Here is a 10941-nt window from a genome sequence, read left to right on the forward strand (position 1 = left end):
TTTTGACAAAATTTTATTTCTATAGAAAATTTGGTCAAAATTTTATTTCTATAGAAAATTTGGTCAAAATTTTATTTCTATAGAAAATTTGGTCAAAATTTTATTTCTATCGAAAATTTTGTCAAAATTTTATTTCTATCGAAAATTTTGTCAAAATTTTATTTCTATAGAAAATTTTGTTAAAATTTTATTTCTATAGAAACTTTTGTCAAAATTTTATTTCTATAGACAATTTTGTCAAAATTTTATTTCTATAGAAAATTTTGTCAACATTTTATTTCTATAGAAAATTTTGTCAAAATTTTATTTCTATAGAAATATTTCAAAATTTTATTTCTATAGAAAATTTTGCAAAATTTTATTTCTATAGAAAATTTTGTCAAAATTTTATTTCTATAGAAAATTTTGTCAAAATTTTATTTCTATAGAAAATTTTGTCAAAATTTTATTTCTATAGAAAATTTTCTCAAAATTTTATTTTTATAGAATATTTTGTCAAAATTTTATTTCTATAGAAAATTTTGTCAAAATTTTATTTCTATAGAATATTTTATCAAAATTTTATTTCTGTAGAAAACATTGTCAACATTTTATTTCTATAGAAAATTTTATCAAAATTTTATTTCTATAGAAAATTTTGTCAAAATTTTATTTCTATAGAAAATTTTGTCAAAATTTTATTTCTATAGAAAATTTTATCAAAATTTTATTTCTATAGAAAATTTTGTCAAAATTTTATTTCTATAGAAAATTTTGTCAAAATTTTATTTCTATAGAAAATTTTGTCAAAATTTTATTTCTATAGAAATATTTCAAAATTTTATTTCTATAGAAAATTTTGCAAAATTTTATTTCTATAGAAAATTTTGTCAAAATTTTATTTCTATAGAAAATTTTGTCAAAATTTTATTTCTATAGAAAATTTTGTCAAAATTTTATTTCTATAGAAAATTTTATCAAAATTTTATTTCTATAGAATATTTTGTCAAAATTTTATTTCTATAGAAAACTATTTCAAAATTTTATTTCTATAGAAAATTTTATCAAAATTTAATTTCTATAGAATATTTTGTCAAAATTTTATTTCTATAGAATATTTTGTCAAAATTTTATTTCTATAGAAACTTTTTCAAAATTTTATTTCTATAGAAAATTTTATCAAAATTTTATTTCTATAGAAAATTTTGCCAAAATTTTATTTCTATTGAAAATTTTATCAAAATTTTATTTCTATAGAATATTTTGTCAAGATTTTATTTCTATAGAATATTTTGTCAAAATTTTATTTCTATAGAATATTTTGTCAAAATTTTATTTCTATAGAAAATTTTATCAAAATTTTATTTCTGTAGAACATTTTGTCAAAATTTTATTTCAATAGAAAATTTTGTCAAAATTTTATTTCTATAGAAAATGTTCTCAAAATTGTATTTCTATAGAAAATTTTGTCGAAATTGTATTTCTATAGAAAATTTTGTCAAAATTTTATTTCTATAGAAAATTTTGTCAAAATTGTATTTCTATAGAAAATTTTGTCAAAATTGTATTTCTTTAGAAAATTTTTTCAAAATTTTATTTCTTTAGAAAATTTGATCAAAATTTTATTTCTATATAAAATTTTGTCAAAATTTTATTTCTATAGAAAATTTTGTCAAAATTTTATTTCTATAGAAAATTTTGTCAAAATTGTATTTCTATAGAAAATTTTGTCAAAATTGTATTTCTATAGAAAATTTTGTCAAAATTTTATTTCTATAGAAAATTTTGTCAAAATTTTATTTCTATAGAAAATTTTGTCAAAATTGTATTTCTATAGAAAATTTTGTCAAAATTGTATTTCTATAGAAAATTTTGTCAAAATTTTATTTCTATAGAATATTTTGTCAACATTTAATTTCTATAGAAACTTTTTCAAAATTTTATTTCTATAGAAAATTTTATCAAAATTTTATTTCTATAGAAAATTTTGTCAAAATTTTATTTCTATTGAAAATTTTATCAAAATTTTATTTCTATAGAAAATGTTGTCAAAATTTTATTTCTATAGAATATTTTCTCAAAATTTTATTTCTATAGAAAATTTTGTCAAAATTTTATTTCTATAGAAAATTTTGTCAACATTTTATTTCTATAGAAAATTGTTCAAAATTTTATTTCTATAGAAAATTTTGTCAAAATTTTATTTCTATAGAAAATTTGGTCAAAATTTTATTTCTATCGAAAATTTTGTCAAAATTTTATTTCTATAGAAAATTGTTCAAAATTTTATTTCTATAGAAAATTTTGTCAAAATTTTATTTCTATAGAAAATTTGTCAAAATTTTATTTCTATAGAAAATTTTGTCAAAATTTTATTTCTATAGAAAATTTTGTCAAAATTTTATTTCTATAGACAATTTTGTCAAAATTTTATTTCTATAGAAAATTTTGTCAATATTTTATTTCTATAGAAAATTTTGTCAAAATTTTATTTCTATAGAAAATTTTGTCAAAATTTTATTTCTATAGAAATATTTCAAAATTTTATTTCTATAGAAAATTTTGCAAAATTTTATTTTTTTTTTTTTTTTTTTTTTTTTTTTTTTTTTTAGAAATAAAATTTTGACAAAATTTCCATTGAAATAAAATTTTGACAAAATATTCTATAGAAATAACATTTTGACAAAATTTTTTTTTTTTTTTTTTTTTTTTTTTTTTTTTTTATTTATATATATTTATTACAATATTACAATAAAAAAAAAAAAAAAAAAAAAAAAAAAAAAAAAAAATTTTGTCAAAATGTTATTTCTATAGAATATTTTGTCAAAATTTTATTTCAATGGAAATTTTGTCAAAATTTTATTTCTATAGAATATTTTATCAAAATTTTATTTCTGTAGAAAACTTTGTCAACATTTTATTTCTATAGAAAATTTTATCAAAATTTTATTTCTATAGAAAATTTTGTCAAAATTTTATTTCTATAGAAAATTTTGTCAAAATTTTATTTCCGGTTGAAATTTGATACATGGTGTTAGTATATGGTCTCTAACAACCATGCAAAAATTGGTCCATATCGGTCCATAATTATATATAGCCGATCCCCAATCACACAAAAATTGGTCCATATCGCCAAAAATAAACTACCAACATTTTATTTGATTAGAAATTTGTGTCAAAATTTTATTTCAATAGAAAATTTTGTCAAAATTTTATTTCTGTAGAAACTTTTTCAACATTTTGTTTGGTAGAAAATTGTTCAAAATTTTATTTCTATAGAAAATTTGGTCAAAATTTTATTTCTATAGAAAATTTTGTCAAAATTTTATTTCTATAGAAAATTTTGTCAAAATTTTATTTCTATAGAAACTTTTGTCAAAATTTTATTTCTATAGAAAATTTTGTCAAAATTTTATTTCTATAGAAACTTTTGTCAAAATTTTATTTCTATAGAAAATTTTATCAAAATTTTATTTCTATAGAAAATTTTGTCAAAATTTTATATCTATTGAAAATTTTATCAAAATTTTATTTCTATAGAAAATGATGTCAAAATTTTATTTCTATAGAATATTTTGTCAAAATTTTTTTTCTATAGGAAATTTTGTCAAAATTTTATTTCTATAGAAAATTTTGTCAAAAGTTTATTTCTATAGAAAATTGTTCAAAATTTTATTTCTATAGAAAATTTTGACAAAATTTTATTTCTATAGAAAATTTGGTCAAAATTTTATTTCTATAGAAAATTTGGTCAAAATTTTATTTCTATAGAAAATTTGGTCAAAATTTTATTTCTATCGAAAATTTTGTCAAAATTTTATTTCTATCGAAAATTTTGTCAAAATTTTATTTCTATAGAAAATTTTGTTAAAATTTTATTTCTATAGAAACTTTTGTCAAAATTTTATTTCTATAGACAATTTTGTCAAAATTTTATTTCTATAGAAAATTTTGTCAACATTTTATTTCTATAGAAAATTTTGTCAAAATTTTATTTCTATAGAAATATTTCAAAATTTTATTTCTATAGAAAATTTTGCAAAATTTTATTTCTATAGAAAATTTTGTCAAAATTTTATTTCTATAGAAAATTTTGTCAAAATTTTATTTCTATAGAAAATTTTGTCAAAATTTTATTTCTATAGAAAATTTTCTCAAAATTTTATTTTTATAGAATATTTTGTCAAAATTTTATTTCTATAGAAAATTTTGTCAAAATTTTATTTCTATAGAATATTTTATCAAAATTTTATTTCTGTAGAAAACATTGTCAACATTTTATTTCTATAGAAAATTTTATCAAAATTTTATTTCTATAGAAAATTTTGTCAAAATTTTATTTCTATAGAAAATTTTGTCAAAATTTTATTTCTATAGAAAATTTTATCAAAATTTTATTTCTATAGAAAATTTTGTCAAAATTTTATTTCTATAGAAAATTTTGTCAAAATTTTATTTCTATAGAAAATTTTGTCAAAATTTTATTTCTATAGAAATATTTCAAAATTTTATTTCTATAGAAAATTTTGCAAAATTTTATTTCTATAGAAAATTTTGTCAAAATTTTATTTCTATAGAAAATTTTGTCAAAATTTTATTTCTATAGAAAATTTTGTCAAAATTTTATTTCTATAGAAAATTTTATCAAAATTTTATTTCTATAGAATATTTTGTCAAAATTTTATTTCTATAGAAAACTATTTCAAAATTTTATTTCTATAGAAAATTTTATCAAAATTTAATTTCTATAGAATATTTTGTCAAAATTTTATTTCTATAGAATATTTTGTCAAAATTTTATTTCTATAGAAACTTTTTCAAAATTTTATTTCTATAGAAAATTTTATCAAAATTTTATTTCTATAGAAAATTTTGCCAAAATTTTATTTCTATTGAAAATTTTATCAAAATTTTATTTCTATAGAATATTTTGTCAAGATTTTATTTCTATAGAATATTTTGTCAAAATTTTATTTCTATAGAATATTTTGTCAAAATTTTATTTCTATAGAAAATTTTATCAAAATTTTATTTCTGTAGAACATTTTGTCAAAATTTTATTTCAATAGAAAATTTTGTCAAAATTTTATTTCTATAGAAAATGTTCTCAAAATTGTATTTCTATAGAAAATTTTGTCGAAATTGTATTTCTATAGAAAATTTTGTCAAAATTTTATTTCTATAGAAAATTTTGTCAAAATTGTATTTCTATAGAAAATTTTGTCAAAATTGTATTTCTTTAGAAAATTTTTTCAAAATTTTATTTCTTTAGAAAATTTGATCAAAATTTTATTTCTATATAAAATTTTGTCAAAATTTTATTTCTATAGAAAATTTTGTCAAAATTTTATTTCTATAGAAAATTTTGTCAAAATTGTATTTCTATAGAAAATTTTGTCAAAATTTTATTTCTATAGAAAATTTTGTCAAAATTTTATTTCTATAGAAAATTTTGTCAAAATTGTATTTCTATAGAAAATTTTGTCAAAATTGTATTTCTATAGAAAATTTTGTCAAAATTTTATTTCTATAGAAAATTTTGTCAAAATTGTATTTCTATAGAAAATTTTGTCAAGATTGTATATCTTTAGAAAAATTTTTCAAAATTTTATTTCAATAGAAAATTTTGTCATAATTTTATTTCTATAAAATATTTTGTCAAAATTTTATTTCTATAGGAAATTTTGTCAGAATTGTATTTCTATAGAAAATTTTGTCAAACTGAATTATATACGTATTTAATCGGCCTTTGTTTTGTTTAATATATACCCCGTATGGACTAACTTACAATTTAGAAGACGGTGTTAAGAAATTTTAAGATACCTTGCCATCGGCAAGTGTTATCGCAACCTAGACCTCGCTTTGCGTTGTTTTCGAGTTGCGTCGCTGCTGAATTGGTACTAGTTTTCACTTTGCGTCGTTAGATTTTCGAAGTTACGTTGTTATCTATCTCCAATCTGCCATAGAAAGTAATAATTCACTTTGCGTCGTTTCAGTTTGCGTCGTGTTTGTTTGGAACGTATCTGCGACGCAAAGCGAGGTCTAGATGTAATTCGATTGTGGATGAAAGTCTTTCGTAGTAGTTTCTATGCAATCCATGGTGGAGGGTACATAAGATTAGGCCAGGCCGAACTTACGGCCGTATATACTTGTTTTGTCTAAAATAGACTCCATATGGGCTAACTTACAATTTAGAAGATGATGTTAATAAGTTTTAAGATGCTTTGACATTGGCTAGTGTTAACACAACCCAAGTACTTCGCCTGTGTACATAAGATTCGGCCTAGTCGAACTTATGGCCGTACATACGGTTATGGCAACTGAATCCGGTTAACCGGTGTCGGTTTCGCATAGCCTACTTTTGTGACTCCATTTACTTTTAAGTAGACATATTTTTAACAATTTATAACTTTGACTATTGACAATAGTGATGTATATCAACCCTGTCATATTAACCAAATGTTACCCGGTCAATCTATTACATTTTGCTAGTTCTGGTGTTTGTCCAAGATTGTGGATGTTGTCCATGCTACAAGCCCACCGAATACTATAACAAGCCGAGTAATGTAATGGAATATTGGCGGTTGATATGACCTTTCCAGCAATATTGAGTGGAAAAATTTCAAAAAAGTTTGGGAGAAAGACAAACCAGTGCGAAGGAGCAATATCCCCAAAATTATATTTAGTTCATTAGTAAATATTTCTCCAGTATGAGTTTCCTTGGCTTTAAAACTTTTTTGTGTGCGTTAGTTAAAATGACATAAAACAAGTATATACAGCACTAAGTTCGGCCGGGCCGAATCTTAAATACCCACCACCATGAACCAAATATTAGGGTTTCCTTTGAAATTTCAGGAGGGCTTGAGGACTTGAGGACACTTCCCGAAGATAAATTTAAAGATTTCACCTATGAGGACTATATCAGATTCAGGATTTATAAGAACCATTTTTGTTTGAGTTTTAGAGGAATCATTAACATCTCTTGTAAGTGTGCAAGAAAATTATAAAATAACGTCTTAATTTGAAATCTTAAATCTGTGGAAGTAAAATCTGGAAATTTTACATTGAGTTTCAAGCAATTTTCATGATCAGTGCGACTTCTACACCGTCAAGAAGTGAAGTCGGTCTATATGGAGGCATTATCAAATGGACCGATAAAAACTTAATCCGATACACGTTTTTGTGAGCCTAAAATACCAGAATATTTACAAATTCAGGCAAATCAGATAAAAACTACGGTTTCTAGAAACCCAAGGAGTTAAATCGGGAGATCGTTCTTATGGGGGCTATACTAAAATATGGACCGATACTCACCGTTTTCGGCACACCTCTTTATGACCCGAAAATACCTCTAGATATCCAATTTCAGACAAATTTGATAAAAACTACGGTTTCTATAAGCCCAAGACCCAAAATCGGGAGGTCGTTTTATATGGGGGCTATACCAAAACATGGACCGATACTCACAATTTTTGGCACACGTATTTGTGGTCCTACAATACCTCTAGATTTCAAATTTCAAGTAAATTGAATAAAAACTGCGGAACCGAACACCAAAAAGTTTTTCAGCGGTGGATTATCCCACCTCAGTAATGCTGGTGACATTTCTGAGGGTTTCAAAGCTTCTCTAAGTGGTTTCACTGCAATGTGGAACGCCGTTCGGACTCGGCTATAAAAAGGAGGTCCCTTATCATTGAGCTTAACATGGAATCGGGCAGCACTCAGTGATAAGAGAGAAGTTCACCAATGTGGTATCACAATGGACTGAATAGTCTAAGTGAGCCTGATGCATCGGGCTGCCACATAACCTAACCTAACCTATAAGCCCAAGAAGTAAAATCGGGAGATCGGTCTATATTGGGGCTATACCAAAACATGGACCGATACTCACCAGTTTTGGCACACCTCTTTATGGTCATAAAATACCTCCAGATTTAAAATTTCAGGCAAATTGGATAAAAACTACGATTTCTATAAGCCCAAGACCCCAAATCGGGAGGTCGGTTTATATGGGGACTATATCAAAACCTGGACCATCTTCGAACTTGGTGGGATAATCCACCGCCGAAAAACTTTTTGGTGTTCGGTCGTAGCAGGAATCGAACCCACGACCTTGTGTATGCAAGGCGGGCATGCTAACCATTGCACCACGGTGGCTCCCAGCTGTACCTTACATACAAAACATGAACAGACAGACGGACATCGTTAATTCGACTCTGAATTTATGCCCAGTACCGTTGCGGCAGTTGGTAGAATTCTACCAAATTTTTTACTGTTTGGTACATTTGTAGAAATCTTGATGTTTTGATGTTGATTCTTGATGTTGCAAAATATTTCTCTCCGAAGAAGAGGCACTTCACAAATTTTCTATAGAAATAATATTTTGACACCATTTTCTATAGACATACAATTTTGACAAAATTTTCTATAGAAATAACATTTTGACAAAATTTTCTATAGAAATAAAATTTTGACAAAAATTTCTATACAAATAAAAATTTTGACAAAATATAGAAATAAATTTTTCGATAGAAATAAAATTTTGAGAAATTTTTCTAAAGAAATACAATTTTGACAAAATTTTCTATACAAATAAAATTTTGACAAAATCTTCTATAGAAATAAAATTATGACAAAATTTTCTATAGAAATAAAATTTTAACAAAATTTTCTATACAAATAAAATTTTGACAAAATCTTCTATAGAAATAAAATTTTGACAAAATTTTGATAACATTTTCTACAGAAATCAAATTTTCTACAGAAATCAAATTTTGCCAAAATTTTCTATAGAAATAAAATTTTGCCAAAATTTTCTATAGAAATAGAATTTTGCCAAAGTTTTCTAAAGAAATAAAATTTTGAAGGCCGTAAGTTCGGCCAGGCCGAAGCTTATATATCCTCCGCCATGGATTGCGTAGAAACTTCTACTGAAGACTGTCATCCACAATCGAATTACTTGGGTTGCGGTAACACTTGCCGATGGCAAGGTATCTTAAAACTTCCTAACACCGTCTTCTAAATTGCAAGGTAGTCCATACGTGGTACATATTAAACTAAAAAAGGCCGATTAAATACGTATATAATTAATTTTGACAAAATTGTTTATATAAATAAAATTTTGAAAAAGTTTCTATAGAAATAAAATTTCGACAACATTTTCTATAGAAATAAAATTTGGACAAAATTTTCTATATAAATAAAATTTTGACAAAATTTTCTAATGAAATAAAATTTTGACAAAATTTTCTATAGAAAAAAAATTTTGGCAAAATTATCTATAGAAATAAAATTTTGACAAAATTTTCTATACAACAAAAATTTTGACAAAATTTTCTATAGAAATAAAATTTTGACAAAATTTTCTATAGAAATAAAATTTTGGTAGATTATTTTTGGCTTGAGTGGCAAACATGATTATGAACCGATATGGACCAATTTTTGTGTGATTGGGGATCGAATATATATAACTATAGACAGATATGGACCAATTTTGGCAAGAGGCTCCGAAGATCGGAACGGTTTATATGGGGGCTATATATAATTATGGACCGATATGGACCAATTTTTGCATGGCTATTAGAGACCAAATACTAACACCATGTATCAAATTTCAACCGGATCGGATGAATTTTGCTCCTCCAAAAGGCTCCGGAGGACAAATCTGGGGATCGGTTTATATGGGGACTATATATAATTATGGACCGATGTCGACCAATTTTTGCACAGTTGTTAGAAACCATGTACTTACACCATGTACCAAATTTCAGCCGGATCGGATGAATTTTGCTTCTCTTAGAGGCTCCGCAAGCCAAATCTGGGGATCGGTTTATATGGGGGCTATATATAATTATGGACCGATTTGGACTAATTTTCGCACAGTTGGTAGAGACCATATACTTACACCATTTACCAAATTTCAGCCGGATCGGATGAAATTTGCTTCTCTTATAGGCTCCGCAAGCCAAATCTGGGGATCGGTTTATATGGGGGCTATATATAATTATGGACCGATGTGGACTAATTTTTGCATGTTTATTAAATATACTAGTACTATGTACCAAATTTCAGCCAGATCGGATTAATTTTGCTTCTCTTAGAGGCTCCGCAAGCCAAATATGGGGATAGGTTTATATGGGGACTATATATAATTATGGACCGATGTGGACCAATTTTTGCATGTTTGTTAAAGACCATATACTAGTATTATGTACCAAATTTCAGCTAGATCGGATTAAGTTTGCTTCTCTTAGAGGCTCCGCAAGCCAAATCTGGGGATCGGTTTATATGGGGCCTATATATAATTATGGACCGATGTGGACCAATTTTCGCACAGTTGTTAGAGACCATATACTTACACCATGTACCAAATTTGAGCCGGATCGGATGAAATGTGCTTCTATTAGAGGCTCCGCAAGCCAAATCTGAGCGTCGGTTTATATGGGGGCTATACGTAAAAGTGGTCCGATATGGCCCAATACCATTCGATCTACATCAATAACAACTACTTGTGCCAAGTTTCAAGTCGATACCTTGTTTCGTTCGGAAGTTAGCGTGATTTCAACTGACGGACGGACGGATGTACGGACGGACAGACATGCTTAGATCGACTCAGAATTCCACCACGACCCAGAATATATATACTTTATGGGGTCTTAGAGCAATATTTCTATGTGTTACAAACGGAATGACAAAGTTAATATACCCCCCATCCTATGGTGGAGGGTATAAAAAATTGAGAAAATTTTCTATACAAATCAAATTTTGATAACATTTCTATGGAAAAAAAATTGCAAAATAAGAATATTTTTTTGATAGTTTTTTGGTAAAATTTTCCTGAAATTTTGGTAGATAATTTTTGGATCGAGTGGCAACAGTTATTCTAAAACGATCGGTATACGTCTTAGAATTACGCGTTCTTGGCGTTAAACTTAATATACACCACAGTTGTGATTAAGGCTA

Source organism: Haematobia irritans, chromosome 4, assembly GCF_050003625.1.
Source record: "Haematobia irritans isolate KBUSLIRL chromosome 4, ASM5000362v1, whole genome shotgun sequence".
Taxonomy (NCBI): Eukaryota; Metazoa; Arthropoda; class Insecta; order Diptera; family Muscidae; genus Haematobia; species Haematobia irritans.